This window comes from Rhipicephalus sanguineus, chromosome 7 (assembly GCF_013339695.2).
Source record: "Rhipicephalus sanguineus isolate Rsan-2018 chromosome 7, BIME_Rsan_1.4, whole genome shotgun sequence".
Lineage (NCBI taxonomy): Eukaryota > Metazoa > Arthropoda > Arachnida > Ixodida > Ixodidae > Rhipicephalus > Rhipicephalus sanguineus.
In genome coordinates, this window is record NC_051182.1 from 158079275 (window position 1) to 158084658 (window position 5384).

A 5384-nucleotide genomic window follows, 5' to 3' on the forward strand; every position below is an offset into this window, starting at 1 on the left:
TGTGCTATGGTTGAGACACATTTCTCACAATGCCTCACAAATGGCAGCACATTATCTAATGTTTGCTGTTTGCTTGATCAGCGCCTCCTCTAGAAAGGAGCATGGCCTCCGAGATGGCGGCGATGTCGCGCGCCCGCCATCTCGGAGGCCATAAAAGGAGACGTTGGCTTCATATGTTTTCCGCAAGGACATAGTTGGCCATTTTTAGAGCTCTTTGAAAGTTCGTGTGTGTTTTTAGCGGTGATGGCTGCACTATCCCGGCTTTTTTCGAAGCATGGCGTCGCGCAAAAAACGTAGTTTGATGGCCTCGCCAATACGTATACAACTCGCCGAATGGGCTCATTTTCGTCGTGACACCTGCCGAACAAAATGCGTTAAGGAGACTCCTTCCACTACATGGCCTTTATGTACTGTTTTTCCCGAAGCAGTTGCAAGTAACATTGTGTCCTTGTGGTAGGACACCTGCTTGCCACGCCAAACGGCCCGGGTTCAATCCTCAGTCGGACCGAAGATTTTTATTGTTTATTTTATTTACATCTTTCTCGATTTTTCGGTCACAGACGATTTTTCGCTCACAAGCGACGTAGCGACGCCGACACCGACGGCGGCATTTCTGCGAAACGAGCTCTCTAACGCTATCGCGTTAAAACACAATAGATGTTCTATCTTTTCCTCGCGGAACCAACAACCAATGAAGATTTAGAGTAAGGCGCCTGGCTCTGCAGTACACAGTCAGACAATGCTTGGCAAGTGACAAAAAACTTAACGTTTCCAATTCTCTTGATGACTTCGTGGTGATCAGAAGCGCGGTGCACATCTTAAAAAGATGTACGGGTACAGACACGTACGGCCTTTTGAATTCCTAAAAGGCTTTCGCTTTATGCGCTTGCTTTGGAACACTGCATGGTCTTTAAGTATCCCGTTGTCTGTGGAGTTACCATTCTGCAGTGTATTTCATTGCAGCTTATACATATCTATGCTCTCTTACACTCTTGAAAATTAAGTGGCACCTTTTCTTTGTTTTCGTGCGCAGGTCTTGGACGCGGTGGTGGTGGTGGCGGTGTCGTAAGGTACGTGTGATCGATTCAGGGGAAATCAATTGATAAATGCATTCGCAGATTGGTTGCCAGCATACCTGCTATGTTGTATGCACAGAAATTTAGCTTGATTGCTCTATATTTTGAAGCATTATTAAGCTGCAGGGTAGCCTACCGGGCTCAGCCCTGGTTAACCTCCCCGCCTTTCTTTTATTCTTATTCTCTCTCTATTAAGCTGTGTAAAGGCTATCTCGGCCGAGAGCGAGCGACTGAGCGAGCAGTTTCTCGTGGCATGAAAAATTCTACATAGTTCTCATTTATCTGTCAAATTACGGGACACAACCACCACAATAGACTCGTTAATCAATTTTTCCTTGTGTCACCCGGTAAGCAACAGCAGCATTTTTTTCTTTTACTGAATGTTGTACGAGAGCGGATGTTTTGACGAAAATTACCTGACAAGGCGGGATGTGTTCTCGCTGAGTGGTAACACCGATTACAATATAAATTGCAAGGTTCAAGTGTGTTCTTCACACAAAACGTACGAAAGAGTACTACAATTAAACCTTGATGTAACGAACTTCAATATAATTATCAATATAACGAAGCGTTTCGCTTTTCACAACTTAATCTCCATAGAACACCCCGTATTTTGGGCCTCGATATAACGAAGCCTGTTATCCGTGATTTCAGTATAAAAAAGTTTCATGTCGGCCCTAGGGGAACACCGAGGCGATAAATCCAAACTTCTGCTGGGCCTGTGCTCACATGGTTGAATTGCCGCGGTTTTCGCCAGAGCTTATCGTATATTACCACGATGCGTTCGACGTGTATTTCGAGTTCACGCGTGACGTTCGGCCGCTGTGTAGAGGAGCTCTTCGCCGGCGCAGCATCAAGCCGTGGTCGCCGGATCTCAGGTTCAAGAAAGTTGATTGTTCTGGCGATATCGAAATTGGTTTTTTAACAGCGGAGCCGTTTAAGCTTGGCGAAATTCCGGGATCGTCCGCAGAAACATGGGCGGGTATGCGCCACCGAGAGCGGTTAAGTGCCAAGCAGCTCCTAGCATAACATGCATAGTAAGTACATGCATGTAAGTACAGCATGGGAAAGGGAAGTGAGGTGAGGAGGACGGAAATGAGAAGGGGAGAGGGTAAGGCATAGCATAGCCATATATAGCAGAGAATGGATGGGGAATTAAGTGAGGGTGAGGAGGAGTGCTGTGAAGGTGAGGAGGATGGAAAGGAGGAGGGGAGAGCCACCAGCTACGCTGTTTCCTCAGTCTTCGCACCACTAATGCGTAGCTGCCCGAAATGTTTTGTACTGTGGTATTATTCAAACATTCTTGCAGCAATTCCCATGCAAAAAAAAGCCTTTGGCGGCTACAGTTTGCTTAAAAGACCCAATTTCAGTTTGGCCAAGTTTCGATATATCGGCACGTTGTTTTACCGACTTCGTTATATCGAGCTTTAACTCTGTATAAAAGACGCTTCCGATCCAACGAGACCAACGTCCCAGTGGCAGGTTAAAACATTCAAAAATAGCTGCTCCAGTAGACCTTGCAGTTTTCAAAGAAGCGCCCCCTATTCCTTTCGAAACATGCGTAAATATTGGCGCGATATTTACGGCGGAGCTATTACACTCGAGGTTTTTCGGGCTTCGTAGGGAAAAAATTATCATTAAGAACCGGCACGTGCTCTCTTTGTCCTCTTCATCTTCGTTCTCTTCTGCTTCGCTCCCAGAACACGTGCGCCGATTTGTGCGGCGTGGTATGTAATACCTCTGATGGGCGAGAGAACGAGTACATAGAGAGAGAAAGGAAGAGATGGAAAGAAATAGAAAGTGAGAAATTCTTGGCGAAAAAAATTCTTGGTGAGGCGAGATTCGAACCCTCGTACCTACGATCCGTAGGAGAGTGTCGTAACCAATCTTCTATACAGGCATGCTAGAAGAGCATAGCATAGCCTTCTATAGTATAGTATAGCAAGAAGATGGAAAATGGAAGTGAGGGTGAGGAGAAAGGAAAGGAGGAGGGAAGAACGAGTACAGAGAGATGGAGAGTATGAAAGATACAAACAAAGAGCAATAAATAGAAAGAAAGGTGAGTAAGAGAGAAAAAGATAGAAGGTGAGAAAATGACTATAAAGACAGAAAGAAAAATAGAGACAGAGAGAAAGAAAAAGACAGCGAGAAAGGAAAGAAAGAAAGACGGAAAAACATAGAAAGAAATTGAGAGAGTGAAAGGAATGCAAAGAAACGAACACAAGAAAGATAGAACAAAAATTAAGGGAGCTTCGCATTATTGGTGCCAATAAGCCTGAAGGAAGTGCGGCGCTGGGCGGCCTTCTTTCTTTCTCAGTTTTTTTTTCTTTCACACCCACGTTCTTTTTCTCTTTTCTCTCTATTTTTTCTGTGTTCTTTGTCTCTGTTTTTTTGTGTTTCTTTCTTTTCTCTCTACATAAATATTTTTCTATCATTTGTTCCTTCTATATTTCTTTCTCTTTCTTCCCTCTCTTTTTCTTTCTTTCCATGTAATGCTTTACTCTCTTTCCTCCTCCTCAACCTCCTTCCCCTTCTCACCCCATTGGTATACTATACTGTATAAAGCTATATCGGGCTCTGCTCGCGTGCCTGGATAACCGAGTGGTTACGCTGCTCGCCTTCCGATTCGAATCTCGCCTAGTCAAGGTTCCAATCCCGCCTCGTCAAAAATCTTTCTTGCTAAGAATTTATTTATTTCTTTATCTATCTTTCTTTCGGTCTCTGTTTCTTTTTTCTCTCTCCCTGTACTCGTTCTCTCACATCATCAAAATTATTACATTCCACGCCGGGCAAGCCGGCGCAAGTGTTCTGCGAGCGAAGCAGAACACGAAGAGAACGAAGGTAGCGCGCGCCAGTTCATGATGATGATAGTTTTCTGCTCGAGGATTACGATCAACGGCTGGCATCGGCGGTCAAACAGCACCACTGTTAAAAAGAGAGCAACCATATACATATATTTATCGTATAGCAAGGAGTGGGAAAGAGAAAGGAAAAAGGGCAAAAGCCTAGCCAATCTAGGACCAGCTAGGTGCCCACCAGCTCTGATGAGAAACAGCCTTGCCCGACTTAGTGCAAGCTGCGCTAATCTTTTTATGATAATCGTCATCATCATCATCAGCCTGTCTACGCCCATTGCAAGGCAAAGGCCTCTCCCATGTTCCGCCAATCAACCCGGTCCTGTGCTTTCTGCTGCCACGTTATACCTGCAAACTTCTTAATCTCATCTACCCACCTAATTTCTGTCTCCCCTCACGCGTTTGCCGTCTCTTGGAATCCAGTCAGTTACCCTTAATGACCACCGGTTATCCTGCCGACGTGCTACGTGCCGGCCCATATCCATTTCTTCTTCTTGATTTCAACTATGATGTCCTTTACCCCCGTTTGTTCCCTGACCACTCTGCTCTCTTCCTGTCTCTTAAGGTTACACCTGTCATTTTCCTTTCCATCGCTCGCTGCGTCGTCCTCAATTTAAGTTGAACCCTCTTTGTAAGTCTCCAGGTTTCTGCTCCGTAGGTAAGTACCGGTAAGATGCAGCTGTTATATACCTTCCTCTTGAGGGATAGTGGTAGATTACCATTCATTATTTGATAATGCTTGCCGAATGAGCCACAACCCATCCTTATTCTTCTAGTTATTTCACTCTCATGGTTCGGCTCCGCGGTTACTACCTGTCCTAAGTAGACGTACTCCTTTACAACTTCCAGTGGCGCATAATGGCGCATATTAAATAAAAATTTGTTTAATTTCAAAGACCCAAAAAGAATTTGGTTAATGTCAGATACCAAAAAGGACGAGTAACGCTAGAAAAACTAGCAGTCCTGCCAGTACTTTCAGTAAATGTCCACTAATACGTTCGTTTACCAATGTTTGCGCAGAATGAGAACGACGCCCAAGAAGCATAAAAGTAAGTGTTGAAAACATCTCCTTCTTTTGTTGCTTGTAGCCTATTAAATTACAACAGCACGTGTTAGGGTTACTAAGGCAAAATGCTTAAGTGCCTCATCAAACGCGAAAATTGACCATCGGCATCCGGCGGCGGCAGCGACGCGTTCAGCGTCCCGCGGCGTAGGCGTTAATATACAGGTCATCCTAACCCACATCCTTGTTACTAGAGCGGATAGACTCCGTGTTATTGGTTTACATATTCAATGCAACCGGCTCAACACATACAAACTAAATACAATTCACACACAATTGATCACACGCTACGCCTTCTAGGTCTGGTCCCTAAAAAACATGGGGGGGGTTAAAAGTGACTGAATTCCTCCGCTTAGTCCAGGCCTTCGTTATCAGTAAGATTACATTTGC